This window comes from Lepisosteus oculatus, chromosome 1 (assembly GCF_040954835.1).
Source record: "Lepisosteus oculatus isolate fLepOcu1 chromosome 1, fLepOcu1.hap2, whole genome shotgun sequence".
Taxonomy (NCBI): Eukaryota; Metazoa; Chordata; class Actinopteri; order Semionotiformes; family Lepisosteidae; genus Lepisosteus; species Lepisosteus oculatus.
In genome coordinates, this window is record NC_090696.1 from 29,416,474 (window position 1) to 29,431,096 (window position 14,623).

Here is a 14,623-nt window from a genome sequence, read left to right on the forward strand (position 1 = left end):
AGCAGGTTACAAAGTGTTTGTACTACTAAGCAATAAAGAGTGACCCACTACAATGGAATGTTCTGTCTTGATCTTGTCCTTGTAAAGTCTTAGGTAACTTTCTCAGAAAGTCCTTTTCTTTGGACTTGAATGCCGGGCAGCTCCTAGGGACCATCACTTAATTCCTTTTGAGCCCTTAGGAGAGAATGACTGTTCTTCAGAGATGTGAGTGTACGTGAAAGAAGAGTTCACATGCAAACCTTTGGAAACATGCAAATCACAGGGTCATGTAAAATGAGATGAAGGTACCTGTAGTTAACACTTGTCTTTTTCTTTTTCTGTATGACTCTACAGCTCAATGTGTTGTGCTGATGATCTCCACAAACCGCGAGACCAGGACTTTTTGTTAACTTCGGAGTCAGTGAATGTTTGGTTTTTGTTGTTGTTTTGTTGTTTCACATGGATCCATAAAATCATCTCAGTATAGAAAACACATCTGGACTAATTCCACTTTATTTCCTTACTCTGCAATGAAATTATGGGTGGATTGTGATGGTATTGACTGTTAGGGTTCTTCTAGTGAAGTGTGTTTGTTGTATATTGCCTGTTCTGTGGGGACAGAATGTTTCTTTCAGCAACAGAGAGAGAGAGATGGCAGATGAGCACTGAACTAATGGACTGGGTTGATTCTGGAACTATTAAGACTCTCTGCCCTGCCTGTGACGTGGGTTGTGACTGAAGCAGCTGCTTCTTGGCACCTCTGCACTCAGAACACATTCATTAGAGCTGCTATGGCTTATTAAGCCCTAATTCCTTCCAGCAGCCCAATTAGATATAGCCTTTATATAGCCTCACAAAGCCTGGCATCATGGTGTACTGCACCATGTGGGTACGCTGCTCACAAATGACTTCAATTAAGTTGGAAGCATTTGTATAAGCTTAATGGACTGTTTTCTCATTCATCTTGCCTTTGAAACATTCTCCCTGCAGGGCTACTTGATATTATGTCAGATCTGTGTTTATGTACAGAGACAATCAGCATCTCTGCATCTCTTCAGTGTGTGATTTCTATGTATGTCCAGCTAGGGGTGTTTACTGTATTCCAGCTGCTCTGCCTGGCTAAAGAAAGAAGGCCTGTCCAGCTCTTCACAGCACACACAGCAGTTCTGTGCATGTTGCAGAAGAGCGGCAGAGTTACAAAGTTAGTGACAGCAAACAAGCTTGAAAGGTCAAATGTTATTAACTATGAGGTCTCAGTGAGGCAGCCTGACAGCCCCATTCCTCCTCATGAGAGACTGTCCTGGAGCTGTGTGTCTCTATGGATGGACAGAGACAGAGACAGATGTGAGGGACTGCCTGGAGCTGTGTGTCTCTGTGAAAGTATAGAGACAGAGACAGAGGTGAAGGATTGTCCTGGAAGTGTGGGTTAGCATACTGGTAAGTTAATTGGCTAGTGGGAAAATTGGCCGTGGGGTGAGTGGGGAGTGTGTTTTTGTTCCAGGTGTGCCCTGTATATGCCCTGCGATGGACTGGCATTACATCCAGGGTGTATCCTGCCTTGAACCTGATGGAACAGGGTGTGGCTCCTCTGTGGCCCTGAATTGGAAGAAACAGTTATGAAATGGATGGCTGGATAAATATGAACTTTATATAGATTGTGACCAAGTTGGAGAAACAAATTCTTTATGGTTTCTTACAAGAAACAGCTGGATAAGAAGCAGCCTGTCTTTGGTAAATGTTCTTAATGGTTACAAACGAGAGGACGACATTCAGCCTGTCCAGCCTGTAATGTTGCTCTGTCACAGGAACTGAAGTGAAACAGAGGACTGTCACTCAATACTGTGCACTGACACACTGTGCTGTTTAGACACCCTTTCCAGAGGTTAACTAATCACTGGGGCTCCTGTGGTCTGTGGAGCCAGTCCAGACTTGATAGTAGGCCACTGCTAAAAATGGGGCAGTGGGCTGAAAAAATTCACAGAGAAATGAAGGTTTTGCAATCAGGGCCTGGTTATTACGGGGGCATGTCCTTTTCGCCCGGAAAAAGAGAAGTATTCATAAAACACACACAGCTCCATCGGAGATAAAAAGCCCGTGGGCTCGTGTCTCAACCTGTGGGACTTTGATGTGCTTTGTGTGCAGGCCTCAAGGAGCCTGAATAAGTGGAGAGCCTGCAGCCCAAACAAGGATTTCCAGAAATGACGTGCTGAGCAAGATGTGCACTGGCTCCGTGCACTGGTGATCCTCCCAGAAGAAGGGAACACTTGGATCATCACGACCGGAAAGTTATAACACTGGTATACCAGAAATGGCGCGTTAAAAATGATCAGAACCACTGTCGCCGATGTTTGTTTCTGTTCAAAAAGGGCTAAATTTGTAATACAATTTTCCAAAATTGTGGAAAAGGGAAAGAAAATAACGCAAAATGGGAATCATTCTTCCCTTACATGTGCTGTCACTGTAGATTTCAAACTGGATAAAAGACAGAGAGTAGAAATAAAAACAGAATGATTACAACCACTCAGCCCTTCTAGTCATCTGTGTAGTCAAAGCTAATACTTTGACTTTCTTTAAAAAAACAGCTGCATGAGATCCTTAGTTCATTTAACTACTAAATTCCAAATCAGCCACATGCACTGATGTCCCCCTATCATTTCTAACTGTTCTTTTTCAATGTTTTTATGCATTGGAGCAAGATTAAGAAATATAATTTTTAAGTGTTAGACAGCACAGGACTCTGTTTGACTTGAGGTCATATTCATCAGGAAAGCTCTATTAAACAGAAACTGCATGTTTGTAGTGTTTTTGTGACTCACAAGCACACAGTCACCCTCACAAGCACACCCTCCCTTCCAACAGGCTAATGAAACAGGAATCACATTAGCAAAAATAGGAGAAGCAAAGTGCAATGGAGCTACAAAAAGACATCTTTGAACTCCCACAAGGATCCTTGAATTATCATCTAGGAACATATATCAGACTCAAATGGCTTCACTGGGCTGATGTACTATTAGTTGCAAACACTGGAATAAGAATAGTGGGAAATGTTTTCTGAATGAGTCCTGAGTGGCCTGCAAACGCTCACCTTTGCAATTCAGATTGACAGCTTTTGTTGTTTCTAAGTAAACAGTGGTGTGACTCACATTTGGGATGAATATGATTAAATGAGGGCTTGAGTGAAGACCCAGTGGTGACAGCTCTCGTGAGTGTGGTGAGAGAGCTGTGGCATAGCTGTGACAGGTAAGGGCCGAACAGCTGGGTTCTGGGAGTTGTGCCCACTCTGAGAGACAGGGAGGTCAGCACAGGGAACACAGACACCTCACAGCAAATACACAGTGCAACGTGGCAAACACACACCGACTCCTGATCAAAGGAGTATTCTCCCAGGGATCCCCTCTTCCTTTGTCCCTACATGTGGAGAGTGTCCAAGTGGGCCTGAATGTTTGTCTCGCCTGTGGGACCAGGCAGTTCTGTTGCCTCAGAGAAATGGAGATGACCTGGGTGAAGATACTGAGGTATGAAAGAACATCTCAGCCTCAGAGAGATGGAGACTAAGTGAGGAGTCAGAGGTGGGAAAGAGTGTCTGAGCCACAGAGATGGTGATGAACCTGAGGGAGGAGTCAGAGGGGGTAGAAAGAAGGTTTCTGCTGAAGGTTTGAATTATGTCCAAGAGAGGTTTGATCTGCTTTGTACAGTATGCAGGCCTTGAGGATGTGCGCTGTCTTGCTGAAGATGGGTGATAGGTGATAGTTTGTGAACTGAAAACTGAAGAGGGGTCTTGATGGAGCTTTGGTGGGGTGCAGTGTGCGCTCAAACATCTTAATGTCCAGCTGGAAAGGCCCTTAAACTCCATGCTTCAGAGATGCAGTAATCATGAGATGTATTGAGGTGCTATCAGTGGAACAAGAGCACAGGCCATCGAAAAAACACTACATGTGCTGCATTTACACAGATCTCAGAGCACTTTACACACCACAGAGGAACTCAATACATCCGTCACTGAAGTGCAGCACACACCTTGGTGAGAAGTAGTATCCGTTCTACAGCAGCTTACTACTCAGCAGATCGTGTGGAAACATTTTTATTTCACTATTTAAATTACAGGGGAGATTTAATTAAAAGATTGAAAAGACCAGATTGCCAGACAGGACTTTAGCCAGGATATCCCAAATTTTCTGACCAGTTTCATGGGGTCTTTAATGACCACAGATTAACCAGACCATCATCAGAAGGATGAAACCCCCTACAATACCACAGTGAGCCATGGTTTTGAAAATCCTAGTCCAAAGAAGATAGTACCTCTTACTGGTCTAACGCGACCTATAGCAGGACTACCTTTCTTGTAAGATGGTGACCAAATCTGAACACAATACATACTGTGTATAGAATACACTGGATACTGAATAATTCTACATTATAAGCAGTATAGTCAAGCATTCTTCTGGCCATGTTTATTAGTCCCATGTAGTAACTGAGGTAATTGAACTTCTAGATCTGGTGTATTGTTGTCAGAATGATCCATCTGACATTTGAAATGCAAGATCTTGCTTCCTGTATATAAGTCCTGTGTTTATCAATTTGCAAGGTGTCCACCTTCTCAGATTTTAACTCCTTTTGTATTGCTTGTACTGTTGTTATGCTATTTGTAGCTCCACATGTTTTTGCATAATCTGTCAGTTTGATTGGTATTCCCTTTGCCGGTATCTGCGTTCATCAATGATACACTATGGATGAGCAAGGTCAAGAGTTATAGAACTGTGTTAGCCCACTACTGTCCTCAGTGTTACTTCAGTTCCCTTACCAGTACCCTCTGTTTACTGCTCTTCAGTTTATTTTTCACCACACATTGACTTAAATTGGCCTGTCATTTTCCAGCTCAGTCTGGCATCCGGTATCTTATTAAAAGCTTTCTAGAAGTCTCAGTATATTAAGTCAATTATGTCATATGAATAAAGATATACAGTATATCACTTCTAGTTATTTAGATATCTATTTTCTCCAAGAAATGTAATCTTTAGGCATGACCCACCTCTTCTTAATCCGTGCTGTGAAAAGAGTTTTAATTTATATGTTCTCCTGATCGGAATATTAGAATTGATTCTATAACGGTAGAAGTAATTGAGGTGAGGGAAAATGGTCTGTAATTCTCTTATTCTGAATTTCCAATTTTCCTCTCAGCAATTTGAAAGTTCTCCGAGTGACTTCTAACACCTCCATCTGTGATATGTTAAAATGGTTTAGAACTAAGTTTGATGATCATTTGACCTGTAATAAATAATGAATTTCCTCCTTTGTGAACACCTATGGAATCATTGAACTACTACCTGCTGGTCTTCCAAAAATATTCATTTTGTTTTACTTATGAATCTTTTGTGGTTGTGAAATTCTATGCTGAATGTTCTGTAAGAAAGCAGATGATCATCAGTTTCTATATATGAATTTAAACATTCATACTTCCAATCAACTAGGTCCAGCCCTTATGAAGAAGATTGAAATCCCCAAGGAATATATTCTCACCCTTGCAGCATGTGAGTAAATGAATGAATGCAAATGTGCAAGAAAAAAACTTCAGTCTCTTCACAGACATGTGCCACAAATGTAGCCACCAGTAACATCACCTATGGTTTAGAATAAAAGGCTCCATTAGCGAGAGTGGGCTAGGTTTTCCTTTAGAGAAGATGGCCAGGATTACTGCTTTGTGAATAAAGAAGAGGTGTTGTTGGTGTCTAGACTGCATTTACTCAAGGCTGGTGAATAAGACTGGCCAGAGAGGATGCATGTATCCTGCAAATCCTCTTAAGACTTGAACTGGCACTGAACCCAGAGCCTGGATTAGTCTTGAGCCCACTGTCTGGGAGCTGCATTGGAAAATTCCTCCCAGGGCTTTCCAGTCCCAGCACCCAGATTGTGTTACAGTGGGTCAGGCGGAGGAGTGCCTCCAATTTACAGAGGAGACAAGAAGAAAAAGAAATCAAGAGATTTAATGTCCTGTGTTTTCCATCTGAATGCATCAACAGAGAAAAGGTGATCATATATTAACTATATATTAATCCACTATTATTTGGATCTTGATACTTTTGTAAAGCATATGTGTAAAAATATATTTATTAATATAAATGCAGAGCCAGTCAGATGCTGTGAACTGATAAACCAAGCCCCCAGAACTCTGGTATGATACCAGTTACGTGAGTGTCATACACCCCAGTCTCTGGAACCAGTGAAGTGTGTCTGACACAGAGCAGCAGCCCTGCCAGCAGCTGACCAGGGTGAAACACAAGACAAGTAAGGTTACGAACAAGAGGACGCCCTTCTGCCCCACATGTACCCCACTCTCCCTAGCAGGGGTTGCATACCTGCTTTTCCTCCAGCGTTTCAATGTACAGTCCATGCTCATACTAGACTGGGGCTCCCTGGTGTGATCACTGCCTTCCTGCAACTGTGAGAGTCTGGAAAGAAATTAAAAATCTAGAATACTTTGATTACATTAGTTTTCATCCTTATAATTTACTGAAACAGGGACATCATTGGAAGGGAAAGAATAACAAGGAATTGAAGAGAGAGATTTTCATGTTTATATAGACATTTACATTTCAAAAATGTTCTGTAGGCTTTTTGTAGGTTGGGTCTGTAATTGCCACTTGAGACCTGAAGACATTCTATCCCAGAACAAATGGATTGACTCACTCTCACTTTTTATTAATCCTCTCTTCCGCCTCTGAAATGTCAAGAGGATAAACAAACACACATAGCCTCCACCTAAGATTTTAACTCATCAGAGGCAGGAGATCCCTTTCCTTCAAACACAACATAAACCACTCTACTACCCAACATTCTCTGAGCCCCACATGTACCCCACTCTCCCTGAGACATCTGCTATCTCACAGGCACCACAGATCCCCAGTCCCCCCCATTCTCTGACTCTCACACCTACCCCATTCACCTTGAGACCTCCCCACTCTCACACACACCACACATCATACGGTCAGGTCCTGGAAAGACAGCCACTGCTGGTAAATGGACAACAGTCTTGAATTTTCTCCAATTGTAGATCATCTTTCTTATCATGGCATGATGAACTTTGAAATGATGTTTCGAAATGATTTTGTAAACCTTCCCAGACAAATAAACAGCAGCAATTCTTTCTCTAGGACTGTCACAGATTTCCTTTTGATCTGGGCATGATGTGTTACAGCAAACCTGTTTAAGACCAAACTGACGAGGTTTCTGATTTTACATACAGGTGGAATCACTTCCTGATGATCAACTAATCATTTGCGTTTGTTTAGTGCACCTGATACTACATACTGTATACTCTTAACTGAGATGAAGACAGAAAAACTTAATAGTAGCAGATTTTATGTCAAAATGTGTTGAACCATAAAATCCTAAGAGGATATACTTTTTCCTACACTGCATGTTTTTAACTACAGTATTTATCCTACACTCTGTTTCATTTTCTATTGGTTTCCCCCAATGTCTAGTTGATAAAAAATATGCATCTATATAAAATCCTGAGTCTTTTTCATGAGTATCTTAAGTTCAGTGTTTCCCATGCATTTTGTATCTTTATACAGTACATTACCTGTATATAGTAATAATACTATTAATAGTAAAATAATAACAGTGATAACAGTTACTTGTGTCTCAATCTGTCAGGTGTAGGTTCATTCCATGGATGTTGTCTAGGTCTTGGATGTTCTTTGCAGCTTCTCCAATGTTTGCTAATAGCATTTTGTTACCATCTGTGAAACTGTCTACTAAAGTATATACACCGGTTTAGCTCATTGATCTCAGTAAGAATTATTGACTAGTGCTCTTAATATTGATTCTAACAAGTCCTGCAAGGAACACAACATTTACTCTCCTTTCTTTTGCTGCCACAGGTTGTCTACAAGATGTCAATATTAGAATCTAAGTCTTTATCATAAGTAGCCACTTCTATCTCAGTTGTCCCTATTTTGTATTTGTAGTTTGTTTCTACTCTACATATGACACTCTACACTTATCTATATTATACTGCCAGGTGCGTGCTCAGTCTTGTATTTTACCTAAATCTTTTTTAAATTGTATTGACTGTTTTTACAGTGTTAGCTAATCCTCCTATTTTGATACTGTCTCAAGACAATTCACTTTCCAAGTACTGAACATGTCATTTCCAGAGGGTAACAATAAATTAAGAGTCTTGTACTGGTCTGACAGGAGTGTTGGATGCTTAAAAACAGACCAGAAGGAAACATTTGAGGAAATAAAACAGCAGTGTTTTTAAAAGTATGTTTAATAAATAGCAGCGATGGAAACCCACAGAGCGTGCAGTATGGCAAATCTGAATTTCTGGAACAATTTTGCTACAGTTCCACATGAAAGATTAATTTTCACTCTGCAGCCAAAGGCTCCTGTTGTAGCCAGAGGAAAAAGCCTAAAAGTGTTTGGTCAACACAAGAAAAAAAAAGCTCAGGAGCCAGTGCAGGTGCCAAAACTGCTACTCTTTCCAGGACAGTGAGCGTGTTCATTCACAGACAGTGCACAGGCAGCAAGAAGGTATTTCAAGATGCTGATGCTATTTAGGACTTGGCAGAAACCAGACAAAGAACATTTAAGCCTAGACAACAATTGTAAAGTAATGAATGCAGGAAGCAGCAGTTCACATTATAAATATCAAACCTGTCTGGAATAAACAAGCCTACTTGATTAAACAACATGAGAAGGAGATATCAGTTAGGGAATGAAAAAGATTAACGAAATCCTGGGATGTATAGTGAATCACCATTCATTTAAAAAGAAAGAAATATTGTTAAAATTAGACAAAAACTACCACAAATTCCTTTACCATGTTACAACACAGTATATCCCTGGAGAAAGGATTAAGACTGACTTCAGAATAATCCTTCACTATCTGAGCCCCTTTTCTCTTCTCTTGAAAACTTCGAGCAATTTTCGCATAGGTGTTCAAATTCCTGAAAGATATTTGCCAAGTCCTTCTAAAGGACTGCTAATGAAACTAGGAAATAAGATAGAAGTGAACAATTGTGAGCAGATTCATAGGGCATAAGGAAGAAGAGGTTTTTCTTTATATTAAAAGTGGAAAGGCTTAGCAACAGAAAAGGCAAGTATGCTGGTGTCTATCTTCCTCAAGAAATGGCTCGATGAGATTCTACAACCAATCAGTTACGTACTTACAGCACTATGAGCAGGAATCAATCCATGCAACCTTTCATTTAACAATTCTTAAAACCTCAAAACTTGCATACAGACAAAATAGTCACAAAGAGACACACAAATGTGCATAGGCTCAGACGCACAGCCAGGCTGACACACACAGATGTAGAGGCATTTATCATCACCCTGCAGACACCTTACTCTGCTCGGACCAGTGGTGTGTTTGTGTGTTTGCTCCGGTGATACTGACAGACAGGAGAGCTGGATTCACAAACAAGCAAACCCACTGTTGCTCCTGGCTGTGCACTCAGACTCGGTCACCATGGAGATAGCTGGCATCCTGGCAAGTGAAAAACATGCTTCTAAGGCTGTGAGGCATCTTTCACAGCTGTTTACCTGATCCTCAGGCTTGTTGCCACAGAAGAATAAGGCAAAGTTCGAAAAGGGAATTTGCAGGGTGTTTGACAGTTGGTGACTTTCCCCTCACACTCTGCATCCAATATACTCCATGTCCCCCTTGAATCCCTTCACAGGTAAACCCCACTCATGTCCTGCTTGCAGTCACAGCCCCGTCCTGTCTCATACCACAGCCATGTGCAGAGAATGAGAGAACTTGCTCAATGCTCTACAATGCTCTCCTACAGTGTAGCTTAAGGGAACAGCTTTCAGGTAATTGCAGGAAGCAGAATCATTTGTACTTTGTTACTTGTAGGTGCTGTTCTGTGCTAGTAAGGTTTCATTTAGAATACTGTGTACAGTTCAATTCACCTTGTGACACAAAAGATATTGCTACTCTGGAATCGACGAAGACCCATGAGATGCATTCTGGGCCTTAAGGGAATGTCTTACACTCACAGGCTGAAGGAAGAGAGCCTTTTTAGTCCTGAACAGAGAAGACTCTTAGGGAACCTGATCGAAAAACTACATACAGCATCTCAAGGGCAAAGCCAACCCAGCAGAGGTCTTAGAATGAGCAGAGACACTTGAACCAAAGGGGCTGTGGAAAACTGCTAGAAGCAACCATGTGGTTGAAGCCTATCCCACTCAAAGACATGGCTGAATGAGATGCTGACATCAATGAAATTCTAACAACACAATAGGCTCGATAGACTGAATACCTCTTCTTTATGTTCTAGGAGTCGTATGTTCTGTAGCTTCATCTCACTGGAACCTTAACTTGCCTGAAGTGGCACTTCTCTCATCTTGGTCAATTTCTGTCCTGGAGAGTCATTCAGAAATATTTTTGCATGTTTGCTGTGGATGTTTTGATCTGTCCTTTGCCATTTTTGCACGTGATTACTTGTTTTTTCCTTGGAATGAAATTAGACAGAAAGGCATTCCAGTAATCATCCAGCGAGCACGCTGATTGTAACCTGGTAAGAGTGATGACGCACAGAAAGCCGATCTATGAGTTAATACACCCTGCAGACACACAACCCCACCAGGACTACTGCTCATAACACAAGAGCTCCTGCCACTCTGCTGGTAACTCTCATATAGGGAGTCTGCGCTCGAGTCCATGAGAGACTCGTTACCTTTCACCTCTGGCTTGCCAACACCCATACCATTATGACATCCTGCCACCCTAGGGTGCTTCGACCCACGCAGGCTGGCAGTATGAAGAGCTCATCTGCACTCCAGTTATAGAAACCAGATAGCTGGTGTGAAATAAAACAAACTCGGCATTTGGGGTAAAAATATTTTTGGCAGAGAGGAAGTAGCATAGCTGGGGCTCAGGTTTTGCACCAGTTACAGACAGTGTTTGAATTCATCGGGACCCAATAAAGAGAGAGATCCCATGGGCATCACCTGAGGTACCACAGCTCATTGACCCTTTCCTGGCAAAAGTGCTTATGTGAGAGGTACGGAACAGCAATTGTTCAAGACTGTGAGGTAAATTCTTTTTGGGATCAGCCTTTTAAAAGCCACCTCTAAGCCGTGTATCAGTGTTTTTTTTAACTTTAAAAACAGCTTAGAGAGTACTCGTAATTGAGTACTGGATGGCTAAGACAGGCCTTTGAGACAGCTTTTATACAGGGCCACATTAAAAACTAACATTACTACATAATTATTATCAGAGTGGTTACTGTCTGTTCTGTAGTTTCCCATCACACCACAATTTCAAAAATCAGGAATGTTTCTTCCCATAAACATGCTAAAAAGCTTTCCTGGAAATTAAGAGCGGAGTTGTTGTAAATTCTGCTCAGTGACTCCATCTGCCCACGAGTCATCAGTTTCTCTGAGGCTCTGAATGAGGGCTGGCCTCTGAGTGGACTGCTTCATTAATGACAGCCATTCACAAATTATAACACCACAATTACCAGCAGTAATAAGAGGCACATTTCCCAGAAGGAGACATAAATACTATAGATGAGCCCTATTATCACACAGAGGCAGAGCAGAGCATTTCCTCAGCCACATTCAGCTCATTAGGGGCGTTAACCCCCAGCCTGCTGGGCTAGTCTCACTTGGACCTCAGTGTCTGGAGTTGATAAATGCAAAAGAACTGTTGAGAAGCAAAAAACAAGGAATCTGAAGCATAAAGAAGAGAAAATAACAATCAGTCACACAGCACAGAAATCAGGCATACCAACAACCACAATGTGGGATACACTAAAGAACAAAGACACCCAGGTAAATTTCCAAGCAGACAAGACCAAGTCAGGCAAGAAAATCATCTTCAGCTAATGACCAAACATTATTGGAGATTTCAAGGTAAACCTTAAATTAATTAAGTTTTATCACCAATCACCTCTGGAGCGCAGGAGTGAGAGTATAAAAATATACAACTTGCAGAACACAGAGACATCAGAATTACAAAGATTAGAGATTAGAAAAAATAACAGAAAAGTCTGATTAGAGTTTGCTTGTAAATACAAAGACAAGGTAAGAGAGTTTCGGAACAAGGTTTTCTGGAAAAAAGGGACTGCAGATGCTCACAAGATCATCACCTCATCTGTGAAGCCTGGTGGAGGTAATGTCATGCACAGCTCAGATTTATATGCAACTAACCAAGGATTTTACAAACTGAAGAAAACATTGAAGTTGGTTAGGCAAGACAGGGTGGCTGCAGCAAAACTTTGGCGAAGCATGTTGATGATCACAAAGTTGTGTGAGCTCAGCTCAATGGATGGCAGACATCATTCAGTTAAAGGCTCAAAGAAATAAGAAACCAATTGTTTCTACACACTGAAATCCAAATGAATGTGTACCAATACTTAGTCACTTGAAATCATAGGTTGAACACAAAGCATGATTTTGTTCTCTTATGATCAGATGAATGTATGGAAAGCTTCAAAATAAAATGCATACTCATCTAATGATTAAAAATGCGAATGACTTGAAAGTAAACATGTATAGCAGTTTAGAGTTTGCTGTCCCAGCGCATTCTCATGCTGTTAACATACAACAGCCCTGTACCACTCCAGAAGGGACGGAGAAAGACCATCCTCCACTTCTCACATGAAGTCATACAAAGCTGCCATTAGCATCACTAGCTGAAGTGACTGGCTCTGACTGCCATTAGTGGTCAGGGCTTTGGAGTTGTATCTGGAAGATTGTGTTCAAATCCCATTTGGAGCACTGTTGCTCTACTCCGGAGCAGGATACTTCATGGCAGGTATATTCCCAGCTGTGAAAATGGGTGCAAAAGTAAATTGCACTGGTGTGATGGTGCAATGGGTAAGGAGGTTGTCAAATAAATATACGATAAGGCAGCAAGTCCCATCGGTCACAGCCAATTCATAGAGGGGGATTATTAGGAGGCCATGATTGATAAGGGCCAATGGGAAATTTGGGCAGGACGCCGGGGTTACACCCCTACTCTTTTCGAGAAACGCCCTGAGATTTTTTAATGACCACAGAGAGTCAGGACCTCGGTCATACGTCTCACCCGAAGGACGGCGCCTGTTTACAGTATACAGTGCCTTGCGAAAGTATTCGGCCCCCTTGAACTTTTCAACCTTTTGCCACATTTCAGGCTTCAAACATAAAGATATAAATTTTTTATTTTATTTGAAGAATCACCAACAAGTGGGACACAATTGTGAAGTGGAACGAAATCTATTGGATTTTTGAAACTTTTTTAACTAATAAAAAAATGAAAAGTGGGGCGTGCAAAATTATTCGGCCCCTTGCGTTAATACTTTGTAGAGCCACCTTTTGCTGCGATTACAGCTGCAAGTCGCTTGGGGTATGTCTCTATCAGTTTTGCACATCGAGAGACTGAAATTCTTGCCCATTCTTCCTTGCAAAACAGCTCGAGCTCAGTGAGGTTGGATGGAGAGCGTTTGTGAACAGCAGTTTTCAGCTCTTTCCACAGATTCTCGATTGGATTCAGGTCTGGACTTTGACTTGGCCATTCAAACACCTGGATACGTTTATTTGTGAACCATTCCTTTGTAGATTTTGCTGTATGTTTGGGATCATTGTCTTGTTGGAAGATAAATCTCCGTCCCAGTTTCAGATCTTTTGCAGACTCCAACAGGTTTTCATCCAGAATGGTCCTGTATTTGGCTGCATCCATCTTCCCCTCAATTTTAACCATCTTCCCTGTCCCTGCTGAAGAAAAGCAGGCCCAAACCATGATGCTGCCACCACCATGTTTGACAGTGGGGATGGTGTGTTGAGGGTGATGAGCTGTGTTGCTTTTACGCCAAACATATCGTTTTGCATTGTGGCCAAAAAGTTCGATTTTGGTTTCATCTGACCAGAGCACCTTCTTCCACATGTTTGGGGTGTCTCCCAGGTGGCTTGTGGCAAACTTTAGACAAGACTTTTTATGGATATCTTTGAGAAATGGCTTTCTTCTTGCCACTCTTCCATAAAGGCCAGATTTGTGCAGTGTAAGACTGATTGTTGTCCTATGGACAGACTCTCCCACCTCAGCTGTAGTTCTCTGCAGTTCATCCAGAGTGATCATGGGCCTCTTGGCTGCATCTCTGATCAGTCTTCTCCTTGTCTGAGCTGAAAGTTTAGAGGGACGGCCAGGTCTTGGTAGATTTGCAGTGGTCTGATACTCCTTCCATTTCAAGATGATCGCTTGCACAGTGCTCCTTGGGATGTTTGAAGCTTGGGAAATCTTTTTGTATCCAAATCCGGCTTTAAACTTCTCCACAACAGTATTACGGACCTGCCTGGTGTGTTCCTTGGTCTTCATGATGCTCTCTGCGCTTTCAACAGAACCTTGAGACTATCACAGAGCAGGTGCATTTATACAGAGACTTGATTACACACAGGTGGATTCTATTTATCACCATCAGTCATTTAGGACAACATTGGATCATTCAGAGATCCTCGCTGAACTTCTGGAGTGAGTTTGCTGCACTGAAAGTAAAGGGGCCGAATAATTTTGCACGCCCCACTTTTCATTTTTTTATTAGTTAAAAAAGTTTCAAAAATCCAATAGATTTCGTTCCACTTCACAATTGTGTCCCACTTGTTGGTGATTCTTCACATAAAATAAAAAATTTATATCTTTATGTTTGAA